This window comes from Protobothrops mucrosquamatus, unplaced genomic scaffold (genome assembly GCF_001527695.2).
Source record: "Protobothrops mucrosquamatus isolate PMUCROS unplaced genomic scaffold, P.Mucros_1.0 scaffold1277, whole genome shotgun sequence".
In the NCBI taxonomy this organism is placed as follows: Eukaryota; Metazoa; Chordata; class Lepidosauria; order Squamata; family Viperidae; genus Protobothrops; species Protobothrops mucrosquamatus.
The window spans coordinates 150,298-161,119 of NW_015387482.1; positions in this window are offsets into that span (position 1 = coordinate 150,298).

The following is a 10,822-nucleotide window of genomic DNA, read 5'->3' on the forward strand; positions in this document are numbered from 1 at the left end:
AGGGAGGGTATAAAAAAAGCTACTGGCCATGTGCTCAGCCTCTTTCTTCTCTGCTCTTTCCTGAAGAGCCAACTCTCTGCTTCTGCAATAAACTATAACCATCTTCCCAAAGCAGTCGCCATGTTGCTTATTTAATAATAATAATAATGATAATATTCCCGGCTTGGATGAACCAGGATGAAGACTTACTTCTGACAGTCCCTTCCTCCTTCCCTCCCTCTTTCCCATTGATCCTTCCTTCTTTCCTTCCTTTCCTTCACCTCCTTTTGTCCCTTCCTCCTTCCCTCCCTTTTCCCATTGTCCCTTCCTTCCTTCTTTCCTTCCTTTCCTTCATCTCCCTTTGTCACTTCCTCCTTCTCTCCCTTTTTCCCATTGTCCCTTCCTTCCTTCTTTTCTTCTTTTCCTTCACCTCTCTTTGTCCCTTCCTCCTTCCCTCCCTCTCCCATTGTCCCTTCCTTCCTTTCTTCTTTCCTTCCTTTCCTTCATTTCCCTTTGTCACTTCCTCCTTCTCTCCCTTTTTCCCATTGTCCCTTCCTTCCTTCCTTCTTTCCTTCCTTTCCTTCATCTCCCTTTGTCAGTTCCTCCTTCTCTCCCTTTTTCGCATTGTCCCTTCCTTCCTTCCTCCCTTCCTTCTTTCCTTCACCTCCCTCTTTGTCCCTTCCTCCTTCCCTCCCTCTTTCCCATTCTCCCTTCCTTCCTTGTTTCCTTTATTTCCTTCACGTCCCTCTTTGTCCCTTTCTCCTTCCCTTCCCTCTCTCCCTGTCAAACCCCTGCCGGCTCGACATGAACTGGCAGGGGGAGGGTTGAGGACGACGTGCGGAGCGGCAAAGGAGACCAGCGGCCAGCGCCTTCTACCTGGCAGCGTGGATGCCTCCCGACCAAGCCAAACAGCTGATGGGCGGGAGGCCAAAGCAGGGAGCCTAGGGCCGATGGAGCGGCCTGAAGCTGAAAGGCTCTGTCTCTCGGCCGCCAAACAGCTGATAAATGCGAGGCCTGGAGCACAGCCGAAGGACGCTCACGGGACTGGAAGGCTGCAGTGCTGCAGCTCCCATTGTCCCTTCCTTCCTTCCTCGTTCCTTCGTCCTGTGCTACGCCGCCCAGACCCCAGCCTGGTTTTGGCAGGCAGCAACACATCACGGCCCTGCCTGTGCGCGCAGAGGCAGAGGAGAGCGCACAGGCAGGGCGGGGATGTGGCCAGTTCACCTCCTGTTTTCAGGCACGTACGTTAGAACCGGCTACTTCTCCTAGTCATTTTTCCCCTGAAGCAGAGAGTCGGAGAGCTGCGTCACTCTCGCCGTTTGGGCCCTCTACTTTTACGCTCTGGGAGTAGCTTGCCTTTCAAACCTCCAATAATTAACGGAAGGGGAAACCCGCTGCAAAGGCGCATCTCCCGAAAAGAGAAAGGCGACCAGTTAGCCAAGAGCCCGGCTGTTTCAGACTTTAAGCCTGCGATACAGGCAACAGAGGGCCAAGCAAAGAAGGCGATCCAAGAAAAGGGGAAAAAAACCTGCTTTCCTTTCCAGCAAAAGTTACTTTTCCAAAACTGCCTTAAATGAAGAAGTGACTCCACCCCCCTCTAATAATTGACTTTCTCCTGGCTTCTCCAGCCTTCCCGGGCAGGAAGAGATCAGCCCCGACCGGCTTTTGTTCCCCAAAGGCTAAAGTCAATCGCTCGCTTGTCTGATCCAAGGGGTGCACGGGCACCCCGAGACCCGCTCCAGGCCCCCACTAAGCCACGATTCCCGGTTTGTAGAAAAGTTGAGGGGGGGGGGGGAGAAAGGCGATCAGTCAGCCAAGAGCCCGGCTGTTTCAGATTTTAAGCCTGCGATACAGGCAACGGCGTGCGCTTCTCCCAGCCCGGAAGGGGCTATCAGGCTAGCGCTTGTTGTGAAGTAAGAAGAGGGAGGGGAAGGGCCACACGGATCCTACTGACCTGCGTGCACCAGAAGAAGTCAATCCGGTTGCTGCACAATGAGTCCCTGGGGAGGGCGGGGCCTTGCTCTGCACCTGCGCTCTTCGCGCGTCCCCTGCAGGGCACATTCGGTAGGGTTTGTTCAGGCTGCCGCCAAGCAGCGTTTTCCACAAACAAATGAGCTGGGAAGGAGAAGAGGGGGGAGGAAAGCGATGCGGGGGAGGGGGAGAAAGGCGACGCCGCGTACCACCAGCCAGGTGGTCGCGTACCACCAGTGGTACGCGTACCACCGGTTGAAAAGCCCTGGTCTACACGAGTCCTGTCCTCATTGCATAACTGTCAATCAAGATGAGTGAAGCGTAAGCAACCCAATCGAGACTGGCTACTGTATATGGGCTGCAAAAAAAAAAATCCTGCTCATCAGGAGATGCGGCAGGAGGACAGGGTTTTTCAGCCTGAGCAACTGAGACGGGTGCGCTTCAGCTCCCAGAATATGCTGGCTAGGGAATTCTGGGAGTTGAAGTCCACAAGTCTTCAAGTTGCTCAGGTTAAAAAACAATGAGTTTTGTGCTGTCACTTTGCTGCCATCCTGTGGTCAGCTGGAGTTTTGCAGCCTAAATTCCACAGGCCTGCCAGAATCAGGGCTCATGTCTCACCAGGGAACTACTTTTAGATGCCACATCAGTTGAAACTTTTCCCTTTATCTCATCCCCATCCTGCAGCTGAGATGCCTTAAATCACCTTTAGCTATTCTGGTGTTAAAAATCACGCTTTTTCTTTTCTCTTGACACAAGGTTTGCTGTGGACACTATCAAGCACAAGTCACCACTTGGAAACCCAGGTTGAGTGCTAATACTAGACCTGCGTTTACCAAACTGAACCCAAAGCACAAAGATGAGTTTCAACTGGGAGAGAGAGGCACCTCCAGCTAAGGCTGATTTTATCCCCAAGGAGTGCAGTACAGGTACTGTAGTCCAGTGCTTTTCAACCTTTTCACAGATTGTACCACTTTTAGGACATGATAATATTCGAGTACCACCAGTGCTTAGCAAGGTGTCAAAAACCTGATGACTTTCCTCTCTCCCTTTCCTCTCTCTCTCTTTCACAGCCTCTCCGCCTTCGTTGATCCCTCTGCTTCTCTCACAGAAGCCTCTCCTCTTCTCCCTCTCTCTTTCTCTGTCCCCTTCTCTTTCCCTGCTGTCTTTTTTCTCTCTCCCTCTCCTGCCAAAATCTCCTCCTTTTATATCCTCTCCTCTCTCCCCTCTCCTACTCCTTTTCTCTTTTGGATGCACCACTCTCTGGGGCTCAGGGAGAGCTCCAGCATTGGTTGCTACCCCGGTCTCACTCCCCCATGCAGTCACCCACTCCTCAACTGGCCATTGCACACAGTGCTGATCAGCTGGAGCTGCGCACACTGATCCTGGGGCCTCTGCCGAGCCCCGGCAGCCCTGCAGCTCCAGCTGATTCTCTCAACCCAAGGCCTGTCTGCTACTCCCAATGATAGCAGAGGCTGCCGGAAGTGCAGATCAGCTGGAGCTGCAGGTGCCATTCCCGGGCCCTCAGCAGAGCCCCAGCAACACCACAGCTCCAGCTGATTCTCCCCCAGGCCTGTGCGGCGCTGCCGCCACTTCAGCACATCAGCACTGCCACCATTTCAGCTCATCCCCCCCTGCTACCCTTGTCTAGGTCGCGTATCACCTCGCAGGTGCTGAAGTACCACCAGTGGTACGCATACTGCTGGTTGAAAAGCCCTGCTGTAGTCCTCCTTCAGTGACCATTTGTTCAGCGATTGTTTGAAATTATGATAATGTGGAGACTTGAAACTGTTCCTTGAAAATGTGGCCTTCACAGCATCCCGGCAGTTATGTAAGAACGATTCAGGCACTTGGCAACCAGCTTGCAATTAGGACATTGCAGTGTGCCATGGTCATGTGATGACCATTTGCAACCTTCACGGCTGGTTTCTGACAAGCCAAGTCAATGGTGAAACCAGCAGGAAGTTGCAAACGGGAATCACATGACCACGGGATACTGCGATCGCATGGGGATTTGGCTAACAATGATAACTGGAACTGCCACAACTGCCATCATAAGTCAGTGTAGTCATATGACATTGTGCTTTACAACTGTCATGCAGTGACAGAATCTGTGGCCCTAATTACCACAGTTAAGCCAGGATTACCTATATAAGGTTGCTGTTGTTTCTGCCAAACAGGGCTATTGCTGTTGGGAAAAGAATGCCAGATTTTGTCTACTTCACAGGTTCTTTCTGGACACTGCTGGTTGTGGCTGTGCATCTGGAGCTGCTATTCTCTTGCAGAATTAGTCAAGGACATAGACTGCTCATTATCAGATGCTCCCTCCCTTGTGTTACCTTGCGCTGCTCAACAGGCTTGTTATTTGTGACATGGGCTCTTTTGTGACATGGGTTTACCTCTAATTTAAGAAGAGTGCTGGACCTGTGTTCCAAAATAGCTCATTCGACAGGTCAGAGTCACAGAAGCCCCCTCCCCACATGCACATATAAGGGAGAACAATTGGAGAAGCAAAGCCAGAGATTTCTTTGTCTTGTTAAAAGTAAGGATGGCCTCATTTGCTGTAAGTAAAACAGAACAGGGTTTTCAGGGCAGAGCATTTGCAGCTGGTATCTTTTTTGTTGCTGGAAGGCCTGCCCTTCAATACAACCATCTGGCTGTGTTCGTAGAAAGTTATTTTTCTGGCCTCAGAAGCAGACAAGAAAGGGAGGGGCAGGCTGTTGCTAAGAGAGATCTAGACAGTTGCTTGTCTTTCTTGTGTCCTTACCTGGTAATTCACTTAAGAACCCTTTACTAATTAGTAGCTGCAGTGATTTTTGTAAAGCTTTGTAGCAGAAAATTATCTGTTATCTTACTTACATACTTAATTGCCACTTAGAAGAAGAAGAAGAATGTCGGATAGGGAGAACTGATTACTGGTTTACAATCTCTCCCAAATAAGGATTTCTATGCAATCCTTCTGAACAGCCCTTTTTAGGATTATATGGCAGGACTTCCGGTGGTGACGTCAGGGCGGTGCGGAGGCAAGAGGACAGTCTCTGTCCCCTAACTCTGATCTTTCTATGATTGGAGACCCTTCGGGGGTGTAGAGAGCCTGGAGGGCTACGTGTGAGAAAGGGTGAAGCCGGAAGAGTAACGATGTGAGAGGCGATCACCCGTTACGATGAAGGAAACCCCCTAAATCCAGCGTGGAAATTTCTGCCATCAACAGATGGCAGATCTGAGGCCCTGACAAAATCACAGAGGATGCGGAAGCAAAGAGAAACTTAACAGACTGTGTTAATGAGTGAGTCAAAATAGTTCAAAATATTTCTAAGGAATAATAGAAAAGTCTAAAAAAGATCTACTTCTCTATTAGGGTGGGTATTGAAAGGAAGCTCAACTGGTGAGGGAATCCTCAATGCAAGCGGCGATCCGGCGGGAAGAGCCGTGAGTTGACAGATTTAACAACCAGAGGATTAACAGGAGGGAGACATAAAGGAAGGAAAGACCTTGTGGTAAACGTTTTAGTGCAAATACGAGGAAGACGGTGGAGGATTAAGGAGAAGAGGTTGAGAGACGGCGGCGAAGGTGGAGTTGGTGGAGCCTGTGGGAAGAGAGAAGTGAAGGGAGAAGATCGATAAGCAAGCAACTGGAAAGGAAGAGAAAATGGTGATTTAGGAGAAACGGAGAAGGAGTGAATACGTTGTGAAGCATTAGAGATTTTTGGAGAAAGTGGTTGGAGAAGAAAGTTGGAGACAGACCTGAACGTGGAGAGGATTCGGAAAGCCAAGGTGATGACAAGAGTACGTGTTTAAGGGCGAAAGAGAGTGGAGCGTAGTGAAAATCCGGAAGGTGAAAGAGACGGCGAGAGGATGTGACAGGAGATGAAAGTGAAAGGAACGGATTGACGGCGGGAGAGACGAGATCAGAAGGAAAATCCGGAGCTTAACAGAGATGGTGCTTTTAGCTAAGAGAGACGAGAGAAAGTGAAAAGGATTGAAGGGGGGGATACGGTGACGAGCGCGAGAGGAAGGGAAAGAAACGACGAGAGGACGGGGCACGACGTTGAAAGTGACAGGAACGTGGACAAGGCTTGGAAGGCAAAGGAGACAACGAGAGGACGGGATAAGGAGATAAGAATGGACTAACGATTGATAATATACGATTGGAGAAGTAATTTGGACTTTTAGAAAACTGTGTGATAAGTAAGAAAGAGGAAAGATAGTGAAGAGGGTTGGAGAAGGTAAGGAGAGATTTGGGGAATTGTGGCAGTGGAGGTAGTTTCAGAGGAGTTGAGGAAGGGAAACGAAGAATTAGAAGTCTAGAGTTAAAATAAAGTTAAATAAGCTGTTGGCTAAATAGAGTGACATTTAGAAATAGAAAATATTAGAGAAACAAGTGACAACTATGACAATACTGAGGACAGGAAAAAAAATGGTGCCAAGCCTAGCACTGACACCCTCATCCCCACCTGGTCAAAGAACATTAGAAGGAATGTTTGGTACAGAAAAACAGAGTGTAATAGTTAATATGCAGACCATGCAGACAACACTACTTACTATCCAAGAAACAATGCTAAAAATGCAGGAGACAATATCTAAGAATCACGTAGAAATGAGAGGGGATATGAATAAATTGGATAATAGAATTGAGATGATTCAACAAACGATTGAGAAAAATGAAGCAAGAATTCAGACAGTAGAAGTAGGGGTGGATAAAGTAGGGAAAAAAGTTGACACATTAGATACAGAAATGACGGCAACTAATAAAAAAATGGAGGAATCGATCATCCATCTAGAAATGGATAGGGCGGCATTCTACCGCATTCTACTATGTGGTAGAGGAGAAGGAAGAGGATTTGGGTGCTATCATGGTGGAATTGATTGCTGAGGCCCTACAAAGGGACAAACAAGAGATATTGATAGAGATAGATGAGGTGTACAGAATTCACACAAATTATGCCAGACGCACCAGACTTCCACGAGAGGTACATATTAGATTCGCTAGGAAAAAGGTGAGAGATTTAATCTACAAAATTACAAGAGAGGATCCAATGATTTATAAAGGTGTGGAAATACAAACTTTAAAACAGGTACCAAAGAAAATAAGAGAACAGAGAAGGGATTATAGATTCCTCAGTGCATATTTAGTTAAAAGAAGCATACCATTCAGATGGTTAATCCTGGAGGGGATGTTGATATCATGGAGGGAGAGAAGGATTAAGAGAAGGCACGAGAATTCTATGAACAATTGGAAGGAGTGGAGGAAGAGAATAGCAGCAAGGAAGAATTGGAATCCAAAAGCCAGGAAGACCAACAGCAGGAAGTAAGGGAATTAGAACGAGGGATAGAAAGCAAGGAAGAAAAAGGACAGAGGAAAGAAAGAGGAGTAGGTCCAAGAACAAGACAAACACACAAGTAGAACACACAAGTAGAAAATGGAAAAGGAGATTAGACTAATATCAATTAATATAAATGGATTAAATGCACCCGCAAAGAGAAAACAAATACTAACAAAATTAGTAAAACAACATATAGACATAGTTTGTTTACAAGAGGTACACATTAAAGAACAGCACAGGAAATATTTGGAGTTCCCCAAATTAGCAGTATTATATACAGCACTAGCTGAACAAAAACAGAGAGGAATAGCGGTTTATATTAGAAAAGAAATAAACGCTAAATTGAAGTACCAAGATACAGTTGGAAGAATATTAGCAATAGAATTACAAACCGAGCAGAAAACATGGCTGCTAGTGGTAATATACGCACCAAATGAGAATCAAAAAGAATTCTACTACAAATTACATGAGAAACGTATAGAAATTGGACAGGGAAATATTTGTATAGTAGGAAATTATAATGCGGTAGTGAATGTAAAAAAAGACTATATTAGTGATATGAAAAATAAAAAGAAAAGGAAAACACTACCAAGGACATTCTTTGATTTGGCACATGAATTTAATTTATCTGATCAGTGGAGGAAATAGAATATAAAAAAAAGAATATACCTTTTTCTCGAACCCGCATAAATCTTGGTCTCGAATAGACATGGCATGGATGAATGAAGAAGTAGGGCAAGACATAGAGACAATAGAAATAATGCCAAATATATGGGCCGATCATAACCCTCTGAAAATAGTTTGGAAAGGGCAGAAAAAAGTAAGAAGAAGATGGATAATGAACTCTCACATTTTGAAAGAAAAAGAATTTATAGTAAGGATTAGAAGATAAATGGATTTTTTTTTAAAGAGAATACCAAACAACAAACATCATTACAAATTATTTGGGACACTGCGAAAGCATATTTGAGAGGTTTAGCAATAGCCTATTTAGCAAGAAAAAACAAGGTGAAAAGGCAAATGCAAAATATACTTCAGGAAGAGATTAAAAAATTGGAATCTAAATTACAAAAAGAGCCCCAGGATGAATCGACCAAAACGGAAATGGTTTTGGCTAAACATAAATTAAACATGATAGATCAAGAGGAAAGAGCAAAGGAATTGAAAATAGTAAAACAAATTTTTTTTGAACACGGAAATAAGCCTGGGAGATGGCTCTCTTATAAATTAAAAAAAGAGAAGGAGAAAAGACTTATTCAGCAACTACACGATAAAAATGGAGAGTTGCAATATAAAATGGATAAAAAGAAAGAAATAATTCAGAATTATTTTGAGTCACTATATAAAAAAGAGGAAATAGATGTGGAGAGTATAAAACAATACTTAAAGGCTAATGGCGTGCCAGAATTAAAAGAAGGACAGAGAGAAATATTGAACAGGAAAATAACAGCCTTGGAATTAAAAACCGCGGTGCAAAAACAAAAAAATAATAAAACCCCGACTTCCGGTTCCAGTACGCGGCGACGCCGGTCGCTTCTGGGGACTCGTCTTTAGTCCGGCTGGGTTTTCTGTGTCGGTAGACCCCCTAGTGGGTCGAAAGTCGACCTGGAGGGGCGACCACTGAGAAGGAGGCTTGCTGGTGACTGCGGGAGAGCGGCAGCTTCTCCCACGGCTCCAGCTATTTCCTTAGGGCCGACGGAGCAACGATCGTCCTGCAAGATGGCCGATTATCCTGCTGCACCAGCCGAAGTCACAATTACAGCTAAGCGATATTAGACCCACCACGGAGGATCCGGGTGAGACCCTTTTTGCCCCTCTCTTTCCCCTACTTGGTTTTTTTTGCCTGTAAAAACTTGGTTGGAATTATTTCCCCGTTTGGAAAAAGCAGCTTCTGTATGTGTGGGAAGAGAGGCGTTGAGAACAAAAAAATTTTAAAGACTACACTCTATTTTCAGTCATTTTGGGATACAGAAAAAAAACGCTTTTTTGAATTGTATTAGTAGCTAATATTGGAAGGTTATTTCTTTCTTCACTCTTTCCTTTAAAAGATAGAAAAAAGGAAAAAAAATGGTGTCTGGAAAAGATTTTTTATTTACTGAGGACATCTAGTGGTGAAAAGTTAATGCTGCAACTATTCTTTGGAGAGAAGGACCTGACCTTCAAACTATTCCTGGAAAAGATAAGCTGGTGCAGCTGTGGGAACTGAGGGGGTGGACACTGTTTAATTACAGCCCTCATTAAAAATAATAATAATAATAAAAAAAGGACTTTCTTTGATCACTTTTAAAATGGAGAAATTCTACTCTCACTTAAATTGCAAGCTTATACTGGAAAAGATCTATGAGGTTTCTGAAGAAATATGTGCTATAAGGAAAGGGATTACTACAGAACAAAGAGTCAACTCTACCCCAAACTTTCAAACTGACTTTCAGATTACATCTGTTTATTCTAACCAAAACATACCAGAAGAGGAACTAAGGGAAATTAAAGAGGAATTTGTTACAATGAAAGAGATTACCACAGAACTAAGAACCAGAGATTCTTCTTTAAATCTTAAAAGTGACTTTCAGACTACACCTGACTATTCTACAAACCAAAATACACTAAAAGATGACTTTATAGAGGATATAGAGGAACTTAATTCACCCTACAAGCATCTTATCTATATTTTTGAGGATCAGAAAAAGCAAAGATTGAGATTTGAACCTTTAAAGCAGCGAGGCTTTAAGAATAAGAGAAATGGAGGTCCAATGCAGAGGACAGGAAGCTTATTACTGCCTCAAATGGCATCACACGCAACAAAGAGAGACCTATCGGCTGAAAGGGAAGCGTTGTTGTGGAAACCTGCTTGGCAGAAAAAAAAGCCTAGAATAAGACTGAAAAGAGAAATTTAAAATTATATATATTCGATATAAGGCATTTTAGAACTATGGATTGATTTAAGGATTAAGTTCTTGAGTAGAAATAAGAAAAATGGGTGATTATTAGAATATATATATTAAATAAAGTAAGAATGTATACTTTGGAATAATAGGTTCATTTGTATGAAAATTATTATATAATGGAATGAAGAAAAATGAAGAGATCTTCTAGATCGGGATTGAACTAATAATTAATTGAATGTGATTCTAAGAAGATGATGTGTTTTGTTTGATAATATGGATGTTATTAGGTTTGATAATTAATTGGATGAAATTAGAACCTTGTCTAAGGGACTCAAATGATTTAAGGTTGATATTATTTTGTTAGCTTAAAGAAATCGATTGATTGATGGATTAGATATGTATAGGATAGATCAATATTTTATTTTAAGTGGGAGATATTAGTGGAAGAAGGAATAAACAAGATTTATGATGAAGTTTCATTTGGTTTTTGAGTAAATTTGTGATTGTTAATATAGTAGATTTTATTAAAATTAAATAATTTGTAATAATGATATTTAATATGTTAGTTTGGAAGAGAGCTCAAGGATGTCGTAGAATTGTTAACTTAAGGATGATGTAATTTAAGACAGAATATAATCATTGTATTGTAAACCCTGTGTGTAGCTCT